General features: G+C 39.3%; 1 protein-coding gene across 7 annotated transcripts in view; it reads right to left on the bottom strand.

The window, feature by feature from the left end:
• Positions 1-20,525, bottom strand: part of TFDP2 (transcription factor Dp-2) — a 171,462-nt gene that overhangs the window by 58,882 nt on the left and 92,055 nt on the right. Inside the window, exon 1 of one of the 7 annotated variants that reach the window (XM_082654250.1) lies at positions 15,371-15,422. The exons of 5 other annotated variants lie outside the window; for them this stretch is intronic. The gene's annotated coding sequence lies outside the window, so the exon portion shown is untranslated. Of the gene's footprint in view, positions 1-15,370; positions 15,423-20,525 lie in introns of those variants that run through there. One more of the 7 variants, XM_082654253.1, reaches the window with a different exon arrangement.

The following is a 20,525-nucleotide window of genomic DNA, read 5'->3' as shown; positions in this document are numbered from 1 at the left end:
TCAGATGTGTTTTTTTTTTTTTTGCGGTACGCGGGCCTCTCCTGTTGCGGAGCACAGGCTCCGGACGTGCAGGCTCAGCGGCCATGGCTCACGGGCCCAGCCGCTCCGCGGCATGTGGGATCTTCCCAGACCGGGGCACGAACCCGCATCCCCTGCATCGGCAGGCGGACTCTCAACCACTGCGCCACCAGGGAAGCCCTCAGATAGTTTTTTAAAATGACCTTAAGGCTGCTGAATGTTTAAGATGAGATCATCTGTGATACACCATATTAGAAACAAAAGCCAAAAACTTACAAAAAACAGTGAAGCAAGAAACATACAAAAAAAAAAAAAAGATAATTAAGGTTAGGGGATAACCCTAAATTGAAACTTAACAGTAAAGACAAACTAAGAATATAAAACTTAGGTCAAAAACAGAAACAAGAGGGACTTCCCTCGGTGGAACAGGGGTTAAGAATCCGCCTGCCAATGCAGGGGACACGGGTTCGAGCCCTGGTCTGGGGAGATCCCAAACGCCGCAGAGCGACCAAGTCCGTGTGCCACAGCTACTGAGTCTGCACTCTAGAGGCCACTCTTCGCAACAAGAGAAGCCACCGCAATGAGAAGCCCGCGCACTGCAACCGAAGAGTAGCCCCTGCTCGCCACAACTAGAGAAAGCCTGCGCATAGCAACGAAGACCCAACGCAGCCATAAATCAATCAGTAAATAAATTAATTAATTTTTAAAAAATTAAATTAAAAAAAACAAAGGGCTTCCCTGGTGGTGCAGTAGTTAAGAATCCGCCTGCCAATGCAGGGGACACGGGTTCAAGCCCTGGTCCAGGAAGATCCCACATGCCACAGAGCAACTCAGCCCGTGCACCACAACTACTGAAGCCTGTGTGCTCTAGAGCCCGCGTGCTGCAACTGCTGAGCACGAGTATTGCCCGTGCTCTGCAACAAGAGAAGCCACCACGATGACAAGCCTGCGCACTGCAACGAAGAGTAGCCCCCGCTCGCCACAACTAGAGAAAGCCTGCGTGCAGCAACGAAGACCCAACGCAACCAAAAATAAATAAATAAATAAATTTAAATCTTAAAAAAAATAGAAAAACCTCGTTAAAGCCAGATCTGTCATGGCAGTTAATATCAAAGCATTTAGATGGAACTTAATAAACCTAAAAAATTGATTCTGAAGTGTTTCTGGAAGAGTAAAGACAGAGGACAGCCAAGAAAATTTTGAAAAAAGGAATAATGGGGAAGAGAGGAACTGTAGCCTCGCAGATTTCAGAATTATTACATAGCTAAAGGGACTGAAATCATGTGACACTGGCTAAGATGCAGACAAAGAAATTGACAAAACAGAAGTTAAAAGTCCAAAATTTACTTCATTTATACATGAAAATTTTATATATGGTAAATAGCTTTTCAAATGAATGGAGAAAGGGTAGATTACTTAAGAAATGTTGTTGAGACAAGAAACTGTCCATTTGGATAAAAAAAAACCTTAGATTTCTCATCTTGCACAAAAATAAATCCCAGAAAGACCAAATGCTTAAATATAAAAATTAAACATTCCAGGCATGTTACAGAATTCAGAAATCTTAAGTGAAAACAGACTGACAGATTTGACTACCTAAAAATAAATATTTTCTAAACAGCAAAAAACCCAATACACTTAAGACAAATCTCAGACTTGGTAAACAAATTTGCACAGGAATAGATGCTTAATTTTAAAAATAAATAATTCACACACACAAAAAGAAACTTTTTAATGTACCAGATTGGTAAAGATTAAGAAGTCTGATAACGTCCTGAGTTGGTAAAGATGTGGCAAAATGGGTGCATTTAAAAAATATTTAGGGAATTCCCTGGTGGTCCAGTGGTTAGGACTCCCTGCTTCCACTGCAGGGGGGGCACGGGTTCGATCCCTGGTCGGGGAACTAAGATCCCGCATGCCGTGCAGTGAGGCCAAAAATTTTAAAAATAAAAAAATAAAAGATAAAAAAAAATATTTACTTGGCACCTACTGTATGCCAAGTACTAATGCTAAGTGCTACGGATACTCAGGTCAAGTGAACTGTCCACTGCAGTCAAGGGGCTAACACTATTGGAGAGCCTTTCTGGATGGCAGTCCGACAGTGTAATTAGAGAGGAGTTTGAGGATTGTGTGTTAGAGTATAAATTTTTAAGTAAGGGCTTTATAAGCAATTATACACATTTTAAAGGCTCTTTCTACCTCAACAAATAATCTTTCAACTGCCCTCTGCTGCCTAAGTGGCAAGGTGATCCCTGGCCTCTGCAACAACATCTCAGTTAATAATGGGTATACCCTCTGACCAGCAATTCCTCTGCGGGATGTGTATCCTAATAATCTGAGCAGATGAGAAGAGTTACACATGTCCTAGGATTGCAGCACTGTGGATAAAAGCAAAACCCTGGAAACAATTTAAATGTTTAAACATCTTTGGTACATGCATATGATGGGATATTATAAAGTCCCTAAAAAAATTACAAGTATGTATTGCCATGGAAGAATGTTCCCATTATAAGACAGGATGATTAAATGGTATGATTCCATTTACCTTAAAAACTACATATACACATACGTTTACATACGCATAAAGAGTCTGGCAAGATAACAATAATAGAGGTTAGCTCTGGGTGAGTAGTATGGAGAAGTGTTTTACTTTGTTTTATACTTTATTACTAATAAAGTTTTATGAACATGCATGCACCTGTTTTATAATGGGAAAAGCTATTGCCATTCTGAAGGAAAAAAAAGACAGTGACAGAGAATCAGCCACAGCTGCTGAAACAAGGTGACGATCTATAAATGAAGTACCTGCGTTTTAGAATTAGCAAAAATGAAATCTGTTTTAGAAGCGGTTAAAGGGGCTCTGCTGGGATTTCAGTAATTGTAATATCCAGAAATAATAGCCACGTATTTAGACACAGTTTGCTTTCATCGAATCAACTAGGTTCAGCAGCAGAAATATAATTTTTTGGACTCAAAAGGACATTTAAATAGGTTATAAACATCCAGTCTCCTGAAATTTCAGCCACATTAGGAGTAAACCAAACCAAGTCTAAACAATTTTTCTTAAGTACCTGGCCTTAATTCATAGCTCCGTGGCAACAGGGTCCTGACACTGTCCAAAAGCCAATGCCTGACACTTGATATATTTATTAAAAACAAAACTTTAAAGACCTGCCTGGATTTTGGTGCTGGCAGCTCCCTGAATTAACTAAAATGAGATCGATCACCTAGGAAAGGGGCTAAGAAAAGCTAACACTTACGCCAAACCCTGCGCAGGCACAAAATTTCGGCTCAAATTTTATTTCGATCTCTTGAGTAACTGGAATCCTTCTGTTTTCCATTAGAATTGTCCAGACACCAAAGACTTCTTTCACTCATAATCCTTTGGGGGGTTTCAGTTATAGTTAATCACCTTCAATATGTCCAATTAAAATGAAAAATTCAGTCAAATAATTGTGGTTTGTCTACATGAAGCCAACATAAATTATTTTTCACAGTACTGACCTGCTGGGGGAAAAATTATTTTTGGCCTGAATAAGCTTTGGGGAAGATCTTCACCCAAGCCTATATCACATTCTCCCAGAAGAACCTAATTAGTAACTTATTATAGGGAAGAATATGCTTATTTTATGGGTTTCTAAATACCTCAAATCAGAAGTAGTGTATATCTCATATATACAGGGTCCAAACTTCACAGGACAAGGTAAACTTACAGCCCTAAAGATAAGTTTAAAAAGTTTAAAAATGACCTACATTGGGCTTCCCTGGTGGTGCAGTGGTTAGGAATCCGCCTGTCAATGCAGGGGACACGGGTTCGAGCCCTGATCTGGGAAGATCCCACATGCTGCAGAGCAGCTAAGCCCGTGTGCCACAACTACTGAGCCTGCGCTCTAGAGCCCGCGAGCCACAACTACTGAGCCCGTGTGCCGCAACTACTGAGCCCGCGTGCCACAACTACTGAGGCCCACGTGCCTAGAGCCTGTGCTGCACGGCAGGAGAAGCCACTGCATTAAGAAGCCTGCACACCACAACAAAGAGTGGCCCCCACTCACTGCAACTAGAGAAAGCCTGCGCACAGCAACAAAGACCCAACACAGCCAAAAATAAATAAATAAAATAAATTTATTTGAAAAAAAATGACCTACATTGTGGTGGTGTATGTATGTATTTGTCAAACTCGGAGAACTCTAGGCTAAAAAGGGTTAATTCTACTATATACATGTAAAATATACCTTAATTTAAAAAATGGGAAAAAGTGACCTAGGCAATTTCATTATTTATTAGTAAGAAGCTAATTACAGATTATACAATCCTCTTGCTTTTCCTCTTCTGTTACCTTCTGCTATCTACTTTTAAAATTTATTTTATAAACAGGTAGTTCATGGATTTGTCTAAATTACATCCCTCCAGCTACCTTCTCTTTTGAAAACTTCCTGCATCATCACAATCTTTCCCCTTCTGCTGGGTCATTCTTACCAGCACATAAACATGCATTTTTTCTTTCATCTTAAAAACAAAACACAAAACAACTTTTATTAACCATACACAGCTCTCCAGCTACCAACTCTTTTCTGTTGCGCTCTACAGCAAAACTCATAAAATCTGTCAACATCTGCTGTGTCCACTTCTCCACTCTGTTTTCTTTAACCCACTCCCATTCCCGCCCCTCGGCTTCACTGAAACAGCTCTTGCCAAGATCACCTCCATTGCTAAATCCAATGGTCAATTCTCAGTTTTCAACTTAACCTTAACCTACCAGCCATATCTGATACTTTTTAAAAACACACCTTCTGGGATTTTCTGGTGGCGCAGTCATTGAGAGTCCGCCTGCCGATGCGAGGGACGCGGGTTCGTGCCCTGGTCCAGGAGGATCCCATGTGCCGCGGAGCGGCTGGGCCCGTGAGCCATGGCCGCTGAGCCTGCGTGTCCGGAGCCTGTGCTCCGCAGCAGGAGAGGCCACAGCGGTGAGAGGCCCGCGTACCGCAAAAAAAAAAACAAACAAAAAAATAAACAAAAACACACCTTCTTTTCAAACACTCTCCACTTGGCATCCAAACCTCCGTTCTCTCTTGGTTCTCCTCCAAACCCACTGGTTTCTCCTTCTCAGTCTTGGTGGCTGGATCCTCCTCTCTAAAACCATTCGGGAGCCCCTTACATCGGTCCTCCGACTATTCTCTGTCAACTCTTCCTCACTAGGTGGTCTGACAGCTCCCATGTATATTTCTCCAGATTAAACCTCTCGCCCAAACTTCAGATTCATGTATCCAACTGTCATTTCAAATATCTCCATTTTGATGTTTAACAGGCATCTCAAACTTAACATTCTCAAAATATAATTCCTGACTGTTCCCCATCCCACCCAGAAACCTCCTTCTCCCATCTCTCTCTTCATCTCATTAAATGTCAACTCCATTCTTCAACTGTTTAGACCAAAAGAGATCACTGTTGACCTTCTCTTATAGCCTACATACAATCCATTAATAAATCCTATTGGTCCTATCTTTAAAAATGTATCCTGAATAGAAAACAAACTAGTGGTTGCCAGTGGGGAGGAAGGAGAGGGACAATATAGGGGTGGGGGAGTGCGAGGCACAAATTATTGGGTGTAAGATAGGCTCAAGGGTGTATTGTACAACACAGGGAACATAGCTAATGTCTTGTAGTATCTGTTCATGGAAAGTAACCTTTAAAAATTGCATATTGGGGCTTCCCTGGTGGCGCAGTGGTTGAGAAGCTGCCTGCCAATGCAGGGGACACGGGTTCGAGCCCTGGTCTGGGAAGATCCCACATGCCACGGAGCAACTAGGCCCGTGAGCCACAACTACTGAGCCTGCACGTCTGGAGCTTGTGCTCCGCAACAAGAGAGGCCGCGACAGTGAGAGGTCCGCGTACCGCGATGAAGAGTAGCCCCCGCTCGCCGCAACTGGAGAAAGCCCTCGCACAGAAACGAAGACACAACACAGTCAAAAATAAATAAATAAATTTATTTTTTTTTAAAAATTGTATATACTAAAAAAAAAAGGTAGATGGCCAATGTAAAAACAAAAACAAAAAACCAACCCCAAACAATCTATGTAGCAAGAGGTGGCTGTGTCAGAACATTGCTGGTTTACATTTATGATGGTGGTCCTTATTTTAAATTTTTCCTTAGTTCTTTGCTATATGTCTGTATCCATATCCACAATAAAAATGATTTAATGTTTACAAAAAATAAAATAAAATGTTATCTGGAATATAACCACTTCTCATCCACTCCACTGCTACCACTATGATCCAAGTCACCATTTCTAGACTGAATTATCGCAATATCTTCCTGATTCATCCACCTGTCCTGCATTAGGCCCACCTCACCCCACAAAACTACTCCCAAGCCTTCCGATACAGTAGTCACTAGGTCAGAGGCTATAAAGCATGACTTTAGTAGTTAGTACAACTGAGGACCTAATTTCTAAACGTATTTAATTTTAACGAATTTAAATTTAAAAATTGAAGCAGTATAAAATATTTTCCCATTAAAAACAGCATTATTGTTTTGGTAGTACTACATTTCACCTCAATTGTTGAAAATTTAACATCTAAACAGAAATGTGCTCTAAGTGTAAAATACAGATTTTCAAGGCTAAGTAATCAAAACCTAACTCTCTAAAAATTTGATTATACTGATTACATGTTCAATGATAATGTTTCGGATATTGGATTAAATAAAATCTATCATTCAAATTAATTTTACCTGTTTCTTTCTACCTTTTTAAATGTGGCTACTAGAAAATTATAAATTATGCGACTTACATTATCCTACTGAACAGCACTGCTGTTCACAGCGGTCAGAGTGATCCTGCTTTGTGGAGTAATTCTCTTTCAGCTCTCCAGTGGGCTTTGCATCTCAGTCTGTGTGATGGTTTACAGAGCCCTGTGTCACCTGACCCCTCCTTTCTGACCTCATCAACTGTCAAATCTCTCCCTTCAATCCACTACATTCACCCAGGCCTCTTTGTGGTTCCTCAAACCATGACAAGCAAATTTCTACCTCGTGGCCTTTGTCCTTAAAAGTTTCCTCTGCCAGTAACTTTCTTCCCGCAGATAGCTACATGCCTTATTCCCCAGCTTCCTTGAAGACTGTGCTCAGCTGTCAGTGTATCAGAGATGCCTGATCACCCTACATCAGCACTTCTTCACTTACTATGACTTTCCGCCAGAGTACTTATCTGTATATGATGTACTGCAAATTTATATTTACTTGCTTACAATCATATAAGCACCCACTCTCAGAATGTTAAGTTCTATAAGAACAGGGGATTCGTTATCTTATTCACCGCTGTATCTCCAGCACCTAGCACAGTGCCTGGGACATAGCATAGTTCGACAAATATTTGTTGGATGGATGAATGAATGAATGAATGCACAAATACGTGAATGTCTGCATGGAAGCATGTGATACAAATTCCGGAGACAGGAGTATACAGTTAAACTAAGTCTCCTCTCGTCCCCGACCACCACCTAACCATTCCCTTCCCTAGTGACAGCTACTGGTGCCAGTTCATATATAACCTTTCAGAAATACACTAGGCATATACAAACATATATGCAATACATATCCTTTTCTCCTTACACATATGGTTTGCATATCAGTTTGCACGTTGCTTTTTTACCACTTAACAATACTATACCTATTTTAGATGTCTTTCCATACTACGTACATACATATGTAATTTTGCTTCAATATTTACTTCATTAGCTATGTAATACTTCTTTTTATGGCTCTAGCAGCTTATCTGAGTCCCTTAATAATGGAAAGCTTTTAGTGTTACAAACATGATTAACAGTAAAATCTTTTATTACTACAAGTAATATTGCAATGACTACACATATGTCTTTACACACATTGGTTGTACCAACTGGCTGTAACAATTCACCCTGTTCAGAAATGTATGAAATGTATTCATTTCCACATATCCTTACCAACTCAGTGTGTTATCAAACTTTATTGTTGTCAATCTTTAGGTTAAAAATAGTATCTCACATTGATTTTATTTTGGTTTTATTATTATGAATAAGACTGACGTGTTTCGTTTAAAAGTCATCTAAATTTTCCTTCCTGAGAATTATGACCAACTTTCTATTGGCTATTGATGATTTGTTTTATTGGTTGACCCTCTTTAAATATCGAAGGAATAAGAGTATTCTTTGTTATACCTGCTGAAAATATTTTTCCCAATTTGACATTTGTCTTTGGCTTTTATATATGATTTTCTTTCCACATTTTAAAAGAATGCTGTCCATCTCATAGTTCTTTCCTTTTATGACTTTAGTGCCATTAAAAAGGTCTGTGAGTCTGTTTAAATATAAAAATAAAGGAGGTTGGAGTAACTGCAAAGTTTATTTATTTATCTTCGCCTCCCACCCTGGAGCTGCACGTTATACATGGGTGTGCTATGTTTTACTCATCTTACAGGTTTGGTATTTCCAGTTGGATATGCTGTTCTTTGAATTTAATTATCATTCGTTACATATTAAAGTCTGTATTAAACATCCCCCATGTTTTCTTATAATCCTTCGATGCCTTCATTTTAAATTTTACATCCTTGACCATCTGGAATTTATTCGATGTGAGAAGCGAATGATCCAATTTATTTTTACTAAATGGCTACTTTTAATGAGTAATCTACTCCCCCTCCCCCATGCTAACATGAAAGTCTACCTTATTGACTTTCTATTTGCTCCACTGATCTGCCTACTTATGTGACAGTATCATGTGCTTCACTTCATCCACAATTAACATTTCAAACAGAGAATAAGGAGACTCAGAAGAAGAAAAGTGTCAAGCATCTCTTTCCTTCCCACACTATCTTTTAATTATTTGTTAATAACTGTTTTAAAGGACTATCGATCAGTTTCAAATACAGTACTAATGAGGTCAAGTCCCAGGCCGGTTCTGGAATAGGCCCATTCATTTTGCAAAGAGCAAAGATTCCACAACCTTCAGACTATATTTCTAATTTCAGCCGGCCATCTAGAAAGCAACATATGTCACTGAAGAGAGAGTAAAGTAGGGGGAACAATATGATGGCTCAGGGGGTATCTATCACCTTTATTTGAAAAATAACTCAGGCCCAATAGATCAACAGCACTATCTTCATAAATGAAACACATATTAATTGCTCATAATTAATTTGAAAAGACAACATATCCAACTGGAAACAGCAAATCTGTAAGATAGTAAAATACAGCACATCCGTGTATAAGGTGCATGTCAGGAATGGGAACTGAAGGTAAATAAACCTTGCAGTCACTCGGACTTCATTCGGTTTTGTTTAAATATACTCAGTTTTTTTTTTTTTAGTTTTCATTCTATTTATAGGTTAGCTACTATAATGTGCATTACCTATATGCACCCTATAACACTGTTATGTTCTATTTTGTTGCATCTGTACTCAATCATGTTCACCAAAGTTGCCAAGATTAAATCCAAAGGCCACCATCCATTACTAAACTCTTTAACGTGGGTGACCACAATATCACTGCAAACGGTCAGGGTGAGAAAGAGAAGATAAAAGTTCATAATATCTCCAAAGTATAATGGTTAAAGTGACCTCTAGAACCTCCCTCTCTGTATGTGGTTCCAAAATGGAAATCAAGTATCCTTAACGCATAGATAAAGACAGAAGATCTGAAATGCACATTCCTACATATCACAGGCATGGAAGCCAAAGGCGGGATGTTTTTGCAGCTGTCAGAGCACAGGACTTCTGTGATTTCCCCCCAGTGGACCACCTCACCAGAATCTTTCCAAAGAACCACAGAAAGGATCCTTGAAATGACCATAACAAAAAACAGTTCTACAGCCCTCAGGGTATACTCCTAATGGGTCAATAAATCTTTTACGTCAGTCTTTCCTACATACTTTCCCTAGAGGATCAAGTCTTTTCTCTTGGCTTCGATAAGCATTTTTACTTGGAGGACACCTTTTAAAACAATTAGCTAGCTCCCTCTTTCTCTGGTATCCAGAACCATAAATGCCCCGGATTCTTCAACTTGAAAGGAGAAAAACATTTCTTTTTCCATCTTCCTACATGTCAGGATTTAAACAGGGCCTCTTCATTGCTTAGATGAACTCCTTAATTCAAGCTCTAGTATCTGGAATATTATAACTGTTTTCATTTAGTTCATCAAACCTCAAAGCTAAAAGATCTTAGAAATCATTTAGTCCATTCTCACTGGGTTTCTCTTGTAGGACCCTTCCCTTTCAATACTTTCTCGATGTCCATCCAAAAACACGCATCTCATCTAGAGGCTGGATCCTACTGCTTCTTCACTGGCTTCTTTATCTTTATTTAAAACATGCCCTTTTGTCCTTTTTCTATTTACCCTGCTCAGACAAGGATCATCTTTTAATTCTTGATTTTCTCATTTCTCTTCCACCTCCTTAATTAGAATTTCCCAGTTTTGGACACTCTATCTTCTGATTAATAATTGAATTAATTCACCATATGGCCTCAAACAACTTGGTTCTTCCACGCCTTCCCAGTAATTCTTACCAAATGTGCTTGGACATAGGATACAAAGGGGGTGAACAAAAGTGGGAGGGGGCAGTGTCCCTCTTATTCAAAATACGTATTTCTGGGTTCCACTAAACACCTAAAGAAACCAGGTGGGAATGCGTATTTTAAACAAGTGCCTCAGAGGATGATCAGGATCAAGCAGGACTGGGACAAACGGCTGCAAGTGCCCCTTTCCTCTCTGTTCAAATTCAGGAAGTAATGGAGTCTAAGTAGACTCTTTCTACTACACTTACCTCTATTTTCATTTTAAAAAGAGAAGGGGCCAAGTGACCCTTATATTATTATCATCATCATCATTTTTGTCTCTTGTTCTTAAATGCTGTATCTTTTCAATGTTTAGCCTATTTTCAACCACTACTTTTAGCACCATCACCACAGCCAACACACTTGCCAGATGGCACACAGACGCTGTCCGCATGCCTAGAAAAGAGTGTGAACAGAAAGCAGCACATTTTATCTGGTACCAAGAGCCACTGAATGGCTAGAGGAGATCAACGCAGCTGGGCGCAACCACAAGGGTCAGAACTGATGAGCATTACAACACCCAAAGGCACTGAATTGGAAATCACTCTCAAGAAGAAGCCCACTACCCTCTGAGACGTGTTAACAAATAAATCATTTTAAATTTACAGTCAAGAGAAGCTATTTTTCTAGTATTTACAAAAGGTGGCAATGACTACAGACAGATCGAGTTTAAAAGGTGCGTTCTTAAAATAAATTTAAAACTTTAGGACACAAATTCAAAAAGACCAAAGACCACCCATGAATCAGAATTTCAAAGGCAGTTCTTTTCCTTAGCAAATAAGAAAAGGGATCATTATATTCCATAGGTCATGCTAAGTAGCTCATTCAAAATTGCATTGTTACCAACTTCGTATTTCAATAATATGTTCCACTGAGAGCTATTACTGAAGCTACATTTAAACCATACTGTCAAGAGCAGGAAATCTTAGACACCAGTATCAACAAACGCTTTTGTACTAAAATCTTGCCCATTAAAAGATTCTGCTAAGGCTTCCCTGGTGGCGCAGTGGTTGAGAGTTCGCCTGCTGATGCAGGGGACGCGGGTTCGTGCCCCGGTCCGGGAGGATCCCACATGCCACGGAGCGGCTGGGCCCGTGAGCCATGGCCGCTGAGCCTGCGCGTCCGGAGCCTGTGCTCCGCAACGGGAGAGGCCACAACAGTGAGAGGCCCGCGTACCGCAGAAAAAAAAAAAAGATTCTGCTAAATTTTATAAATAAGTTCTACTGGGTCTACTTGGCAAACAGTAAGTGCTCAGTTAGAAGTCTCTTCATCTTTCTGTCAGAGAAATTGCCAAGAGAGCTGCCAAACTTTGCAAGAGAGAGCCAAATGCCGAAAACAAAGCCCCCTGCTGGTATCTCCAGTTTTAGAGTCAAGACCCAAAAGTTCACTTGAAAACTGGTTGCTTAAAACTTGGTAGAAAGGAAGAATGCTATTACACCATCGGTTCCTGGAGCCACTTGCAAAACAGAGTTAGCTCATAATACACTTAAGGCACAACACTCATACCTGCTCCTAAACAACGGCGTAAAAGGTTTTCTTTTCAGAAAAATGTAGGTGTCCGGCAAATCTTCCCTCTGACTTCCACACCAGAAATGAGAGATTTCTAGGTCACCGTCAACAGTTTCTAATTGCATTAAAATATGTAAGGCAGAGAGAACATCTACATCGGTCACTCTCTGGGTATTCTGAATTGGAGAAAAATGAATAGCGAAGGCTCAGATTGCCCCAGACATCAATTTTTGCTAAAGAGTTCACATATAAGGCAGGAACCACAGGTACTTCACTCCAGAAGTCTTTTTTCAGCCAATATATTGCTCTTAAATTGAAGGGTTAACAGTCTCAATTACTTCTGCACTGTTGTTAATGATGCTGTAACGTACTGTCATGCCTACATTTATGATCATAAGTGACACCGTTTTTTTAATATAAATTTATTTATTTTTACTTTTGGCTGCGTTGGGTCTTTGTTGCGGTGCCCAGGCTTCTCACTGCGGTGGCTTCTCTTGTTGTGGAGCACGGGCTCTAGGCACGCGGGCTTCAGTAGTTGTGGCACGTGGGCTCAGTAGTTGTGGCTCGCGGGCTCTAGAACACAAGCTCAGTAGTTGTGGCCCAGGGGCTTAGTTGCTCCGTGGCATGTGGGATCCTCCCAGACCAGGGCTCGAACCCGTGTCCCCCTGCATTGGCAGGCGGATTCTTAACCACCGCGCCACCGGGGAAGCCGCTGACCCACATTTTTGATAACTGCAATCTATGATGCTGTCAAAGTTATGTTTCACATGTGAGGTCACCAACTTTTTTTTAGGACTGTCTATTCCATCAAAACTATACATTCTTTGGTCAAAATTATAAAAGTTCTTACTCTAATCAAACCTATAACTTGGTAAATCCATTTTAAACTCCATGTAAGTTGGTTATCTTAGAAAAAAATTCAAATGCTCCATATTGCTATTCCTTAAAAAAGCAAAATGTACACAGATCGATTTTAAACTCAATCTTAATTCAAACAATGATCTGAAAAGTTTTGAAATCTCTAAATTCTATTGTCATTATTTGAAGCAAAGAAAATCTTCAGGGAAGCCCACAGATCCTAGCTCAGAGCAAGAGACATTTTTAATAACCTCCTTGAATCTTGGTATCTTTCTCAGTCCTTTCCTTAGACCAACTAAACATTTAGAAAATCGTTTAACATTTGCTCAATATGCAAATTTTGAACTACGGTTCAAAGAAGTTTTTGGCTACTATACGTTATTACTAACTGTACAGTGTAGGGTAGGGCAAAATTTAATAAGTGCCTAATATGTGAAAGATTCAGCGCTCAGCACTGGTTTTCTAAGAGCTAACTTTAAGAAATACATAAAGTTGTAATGCATATAAACACACAGTATACGGGAGCACAGAACTTCTCTACATGTTACTTGTAAAAGGATAGATTTTTACTTTACTCATTATGAACTCCACGAATTAAAAAACTGTTTTTTGACTGCTTTCATTACATGCATATCACGTCCAAGCTCTTCTTATTCTTTTCAGCAGATAAACATTCCCCTCCTTCCATTAGCTTACTTACTATCTTTTTTTTAAAGAGGGAAACTGCAACACATCATTTCAATTAAACTCAAAATATTTCTCCCACATTTCTTATTCAAAGCTCTTTAGAAATAAGTCTCATGGCTTCACACTGAAGATAAAATAGTCTCTCACTAAATGCAAATGATGTTTCATACTGCAATTTCATTTTGAGCCTTAATACCTATTGTGTAATTACAAACTTTTGCCACCTAAGTATTCCTTATATATTTTATAGTGGCTTCGTTTTTTTCCTAATATTCTTTATGACTTAATAATCATTTTCTCCATCACTTAAAGGCACTAAAATTAGCTTTCTCACATTTCCACTAATTACACATAAAATTTTTAAGATTAAGAAAAGCCTCTTCAAAAAGTATGTTACTCAGAATATGTTACTCTATACTGTTTCTCAAATCCTGAATGTAAAAGAATAAATTTGAAATGACTACGTTTTCTTTATTCACTGATTAAGTCAGATTTATGGCCACCCCTCCCGTTTCCAGCTACTGTGAATTTTGAATGAAACAACCTCAATTGTAACAGAAGAAACATCTGTTGCTTTTTCTCTTCATCAGGGCTTTCCCAACTGAAAGAAAGCCTCTCTGCCTGACCTCCTCTCCCACTCCCCCTCCCCCTCCCCCTGACACTAAGTTCCTTCAAACTTTTTTTTAAAGTACATGTATGATTGAAAATTGTACCGTGTCCATTTAAAATGTCATAGTTTACCTAGAGACATTCACTTTACTACAGTTCAAATAATGAGTAAATGTTATTTACATACATCACAAAACCAGAGATGTTACTGGGAGACTATTAATTATAACTAAAATACAGGCTTCAAGAGTACTTGAAGTGATCAGCTCAAGTTGTCACACATTCCAGGCTCACGTAGCTATTGTTTATGGTAAAGATTTTCTTCACAGGATCCAGATTCATATAGGATCTTGCACTCTATATTTTCTCTGCCAATCCAACGCGAACATAATGGCAGTCACTACCCCAAGAGGCAGACACCAAATGGTGCCACCCAAACTCTCACACTGCGCCTCATAATAAACCATAAAGCAGTGGAATGCACCGGCCCCTTTATGAGCAAACAATGCCTGAGCTTCATTAGAATACAGCTGACATTTTCAAAGCACAAATACTTTTAAGAAAAATGTACTAGGAAAAAGAGAGAATGAAACAGCTATAAAAGCTGAAATGTTTTTGTAAGTGTCAGGTTTATTTCAAAGATCCTGAGGAAGCATATTTTGCTGTTGACAATTTCAAAGTTTTCGTAAATGAAAAAAAAAATGTAGAGTTAGAGGCAAAGCTTATTTTATTAACTACTGGAAAGAAATGAAAGTAAAAACTCACATCTGAATTGCACTCACAAGTAAGAACCACGAAGTACCTTTAATATTATTCATTTCTTTAACTGCTTCTTTAGTTCTTGCACGGAGAAAATGGAGCTCCAGAATTATCTTTATATTTAAATTGATTTATATAAGTAACAGTGATAAACTAAGCTTACTCTACCCCTCCCCCCCACCCCAACCCCCATACCCTGTAGCTTTCCTGTCTGCAACAAGCAAGGACGTCTTGAATTCAGCGTGCTCCTGGCTATTTATCAATTTAACACTGCTGCTGTTGAAAGAATATAAAATAAACCCTGTAAAAACGCACCCAGCAGTAAGAAACAAAATGATCTCTCTTACCTGGTCTAATGAAGCATGCCTCTCACTGCAGTACCAACAACACTCTACAGTCTTTGTTACCATTCAGTGGAAACTTGAGACTGTGTCAGACATGAGCAATCGAGCTCAGAAACACTCAATTTAAAATACTTCTCAGTAAAACTAAAAAGATGCTCAAGAAAATAGTTTCATTACTAGCTTTTAAAAGACATATGAATACTGTCTAATGCAACAAAGACACTTAAAAACGAACCAAGTACAGGTCTTACTGTTTTAGAAACAGGCTTAAAATAAAAGTGGTGAAAGAATACGCTGCCTAACTCCACCCTAACATTTTTCTAAAAATAACTTGAATTTTAACTGGCTAAAAACCAAGATGGAACTTACTTATGAAACCTGCATATTTCGAATTATACATGTCAGGGTATTTGCGGGCTCCAAAGCAGTCACAAAGCAGGAGGCCTCAGTGCATCTTGAAAGCAGAGCAAAAGCACCATGAGTTTCAGAGGGGAAAAAAAAAAAAAAAGGAGGAGAAACTCTTGAAAAACTAGTCAGGCTTTTCAACCTGTAATAACTGTCCAGCTCCTCTGGGAGGGAAAAAAAAAAAGTCCTGGTTCTGCCCCCTGAGATAGGAGGCTATGCTTCAATGCCAAAATGAATGACAGGCCCATTTCTGATATCAACAAAGAGCAGCTTAGTGGTGCTCGAATTTTTTTCACTTTCCCACACAGTTAGAAGTTCTAACTTTTTCAGGTTAGTACCTTTGTATCTAGGGTTAAGTACCTTTCTCCATTTTCTCGAGAGAACCCAATTATGTTGTCCTAGTTTTTTAAATGATTAATTAAAAATACATACCTAATTATCTTACTCGGTTTTTCCTAGGCAGGAAGCTGAACAAAAGATGACCTATTAAATTCCTTTCCAAATCTAACCTTTGCAATATCAGATTACCATATGACTAATTATTAATATTAATAAGCTGTGCCTGCGTCCTGACAATGGGCCCCAAGAGGAAGAGAAAGTAGGTAACAAACATAAAAATAAGGTAAAGGAGACTATAAAATTTTCAACCAGCTCGGTGTAAAGATCATTTATCAAAGTACATGTCTCTGATTATACAAATTCAAAACAATAAACGCTTCAGTCAACGGACATATGAGCCAAGCACTATTTTGGGCTCCGTGGATACAGCAGTGAACAAAAGCCAAATGAAAATCCCTGCCTTCAGTGGTTTATATCTCAGTTCCCTGAACGTGTAACTCTCCTGGATGAATAAGGTACCTTTCCTTCTTTGATCAGGTACCACCTAATCTGAAATATTCCTCTCTGAAAGTATGTCTTGACAACAGCTCCAGCAGGGCAAGGATCTTGCGCTTGGTTTAGTGCTATATCCCCAGTGGCTAAAACAGAGCCTGTTAGACACCCCAATAAACATATACTGAATGAAACAGATCAAACAGAGCTTTTTCTTAGTCAAGTTTTTCTTTGTAAACAGACTATGTACCACATATTACACTTTTATACACACAGAGATATGTCAAAAATAATATAGCATAGGGTATAAATTAAATTGAGCTGTAAGTACATATTAGCTTAAAATTGAAAATACAACCTCTATGGCTCTGTATCTTTTCAGATTCTAAAATCTGTTTTCAATATCAAATGAGGTCACTATAATATCTGAGTAAAGGAATCAGTTAAAATTCTATACACTAAGGTTTTGTGGACTATCAGTTTTCAGAGGAGTTTTGAATAAAAAAAGAAGAAACTTGAAAATTACCCAGCATCCAATCAGTTTTGTGTATTAAAATCTAACATGGTTACATCTGTTTATATACCCACATTTGGAAATAATTTTAATCTCCCTATCCTGCTTCTCACCATTCTTGATCACCTTACCAGAAACCACACAGAGTAAATATGCACATACCTCTAACCTGTGAGGTTAGCCAGAAGTGATCGCCCATGTCACCCAAGGCCAGGATATTCAGGGTCTAGATATTGTCATACCTACTCTGCTACGGTCTTAAAAGGAAATTAAACTTTCTAATACTCAGGCACTGCGATCCTACTACTTCTAGTAGTAGGAAGTAGGCAGAGCATCCCCTCCCCCACCCCTAGGGCTGGACAGTGATTTACATGTTCAAATATTCTACCTGGAATAGTTAGTATGTATTCTAACAATAAATTAACAGTAACCCAAGGTCAGGAAGACATTGTGATGACTGAGGTCAAGTAATGAATAAAATAACATTGGGCCAAAGGAGGATTCCATTGGTCCTGCAGGAGCAATGTTTTTTCTCCCTAACCATCATTCATCTTTCCTTCAACAAATACTTATTGAGCACCTACTATGCATCAGGCACTGAGCTAGGCAGCAAATTGACCTGCTCCTTATTGTCTGCTCCAGAGATCTGACCTTAAGCCCTTCTCTACCATGTTTACTTGTCTCTGTTTCCCTTCCTTGCCAGTGCCCCCTTTCAACTCCCAAATTCTTCATTCACACTGCTCTTCAATCTACTCCCAAGCTTTTCTCAGCAGGCAGCTTGATCACTACCTTCTGTACGCCTTCATGAGTGTACGACACATTGTGGGGAAGTTCATGAGTCTTCCCACTGGCATAATAAAATGCATCTTATGTAGGTTCTCCCAAACAATTTCTCCTTAATCTTAGATAGAATATCTACTTAAGGGAATTCCCTGGCAGTCTGGTGGTTAAGATCCTGCACTTCCACTGAAGGGGGCCTGGGTTCGATCCCCAGTCAGGGAACTAAGATCTTGCAAGCCGCACAGAGTTGCCAAAAAAGAAACAAAGAAAATCTACTTAAGCATTATATTATTTACAACTACTGATGATCTAGCAAACACCAAAGGGGACAAGCCATTCTCTTCCCCAAGTTTATAAGCTAACTCATTTGGACTAGGGTTTGCTATGTCTATTGGCCATCTGACCAAAGATTAACCATATTTTACAGATACATTTGTGATTCTATAGGCAGAAATTACACTATGATAGCACAATAATAGTTTTTACTTGCCCCATGCCTGCTAAATATAACTATCTACCAGATCCATATCATGAGGGACATACTTATTCACATTTTCAAGTAAAATGTCTAATCTCCCTGATGAGGGCTATGCCTAAAGCAAAGACTTCCTGCTACCACTCGCATGCGTAAGTGTCGGTTTCTTAAAAATATCATATAGTATTTTTCTATGCACTCTCATGTTTATTGCAGCATTATTCACAATAGCTAAGACATGGAAGTAATCTAAATCTAAACTTCCAGCTATAAGATGAATAAGTTCTGGGAATCTAATGTATAGCATAGTGACCATAGTTAACTTCACCTTTGCACCTCCTCTTCCTCTACCTTTAAAATGTAAACATCTTTCAAGGTTCTGCCCTTGATGCTCGTTTCTCCAAGATTTATATTTCCTCTTTGGAGGACATTACCCATTTCTATGGCTTTGTCACCTCTATGTAGACGACTACAAAAATGTATACTTCTAGTCTTGGGCTTCTCTGCTCTATACTCTCATTGCAATGGCCTATTGGACATCTGTCTACAAGTCCCACGACATCAACGCAACTTCTGCAGGATTGAGCTCCACGTCTACTGTCCCCAAGCAGCTCACCGTCCTACATTCCCCATCCTTGTTACAGGCATCATCATCCTGAAAAGAAAGTGATTTTTCTATTCTTGCCTCTTCCTCACCATCCAAATGACCACATTGTTTCCAGTTGGTTTTTTTTTTCTAAAACACACATCATTTCCCTGATTTAAAAAACAAAACAAAAGAAATAAGAAATACAACTTTTGATGACCTCCTGATGGCTAGAGCTGCACTATCAACATTGGTAGCCTTAGCCATATACGGCTATTTAAACTTAAACTGATTAAATTTAAATAAAATTAAAAATTCAATTCCCAGTTGCACTAGACACATGTTAAGTCCTCAACATGTGGCTAACAGCTTGCAGATACAGAACATTTCCATCATCACAGAAAGTTCTATTAAACATCTTTGGTCTAGACAATAACAGCAAACGACCTAAAACTGCTGTCTAAATTTTCCTCAATCTGGCCCCTTTCTAAACTTATCTTCTACCAAAATCCCTTTGCGTGCTTTAGTCACAGCTGAATTAGCGGAGCCGAATGAATCAAGGCGAAGGCTTTCCAGGATGAGGGAGGCATTTGCCAGTACCTCAGAGAAGGATCTATGGAAAGGGAAGAGACCAAAGGCGCTAGAGAGGACAGACATAGTTCACTAAAGCCCTCACAAGTTAGGAAGGGACAGAACTTTAGACCAAAGATTTTCAGCCCTAGAGAAAGAATATGTTACAGTGGAGAAAGCATGAGCATTGGAGTCACAACACTTCACCCAAATTCAGGTATTAGTTGAGTTATAAGGTAAAGAAACTCAACTCATACTAGTCTGACTTGAAAAGAAATTAGTTGGCTCAACTGGCTAGCTCACCGAATGCAAGAAAAGGTTAGAGAAACAAACTAGGAGGGTCAGGGGTCAGCAGGGTCTCAGGAACTCTCAGGCTGCCAGGACTGGGTCTGTCTGACTCCTTTCTTTTACCTCTGATTTTTCTCTCACGCCAGCATCATTCTCTTTCACTACAGATCAGTATTCTTCAGCTGGTGGGAAACATGGTCATTGACGAGTCACTAGTTTTATATCTTACAGATTCCACTAACCCTCTCTTAACATACCAGGAAGACATTCATTGGCGGAATTTGGGTCAGGCGCTCGTCCTGGCCAGTGAAATGCTGTCAAAGCGATGATGTGCTGGGGAACAATCAACTGTGGCCAGAAGGACATAATCACGAAAATGTAGTAGCTAGGTAGATGAGGAAGAGATCTGTGGAGGGGTTTCCAGGCATCTCACAGATGCCACTAAAATCTCTAGCTGAATCATTTAAATATAAGAGAGTAAATGATTTGCCACTAATCTAGTAAAATGTAAAGTCAAGATTGAGCTCTAGGTTTTCTGACTCTGATGTCTGTACTCTTTTCATTAGAATATTCCTAAATCATCAAAGGGTTGGGGGCGGGGTTGGGGGCGGGGTTGGAGGGTAGGTGAGGGTATGTTATCCACTTATCTCTTTAAGGCCACACTGTTCACTTCGTAATAGACTCTTCCCTAAGCGGCAAGAACTTTAGC

Source organism: Grampus griseus (genome assembly GCF_964374135.1).
Source record: "Grampus griseus genome assembly, chromosome: 5".
NCBI lineage: Eukaryota > Metazoa > Chordata > Mammalia > Artiodactyla > Delphinidae > Grampus > Grampus griseus.
Note: the sequence above shows the minus strand (reverse complement) of the source record. Positions and strands in the feature narration are given on the sequence as shown.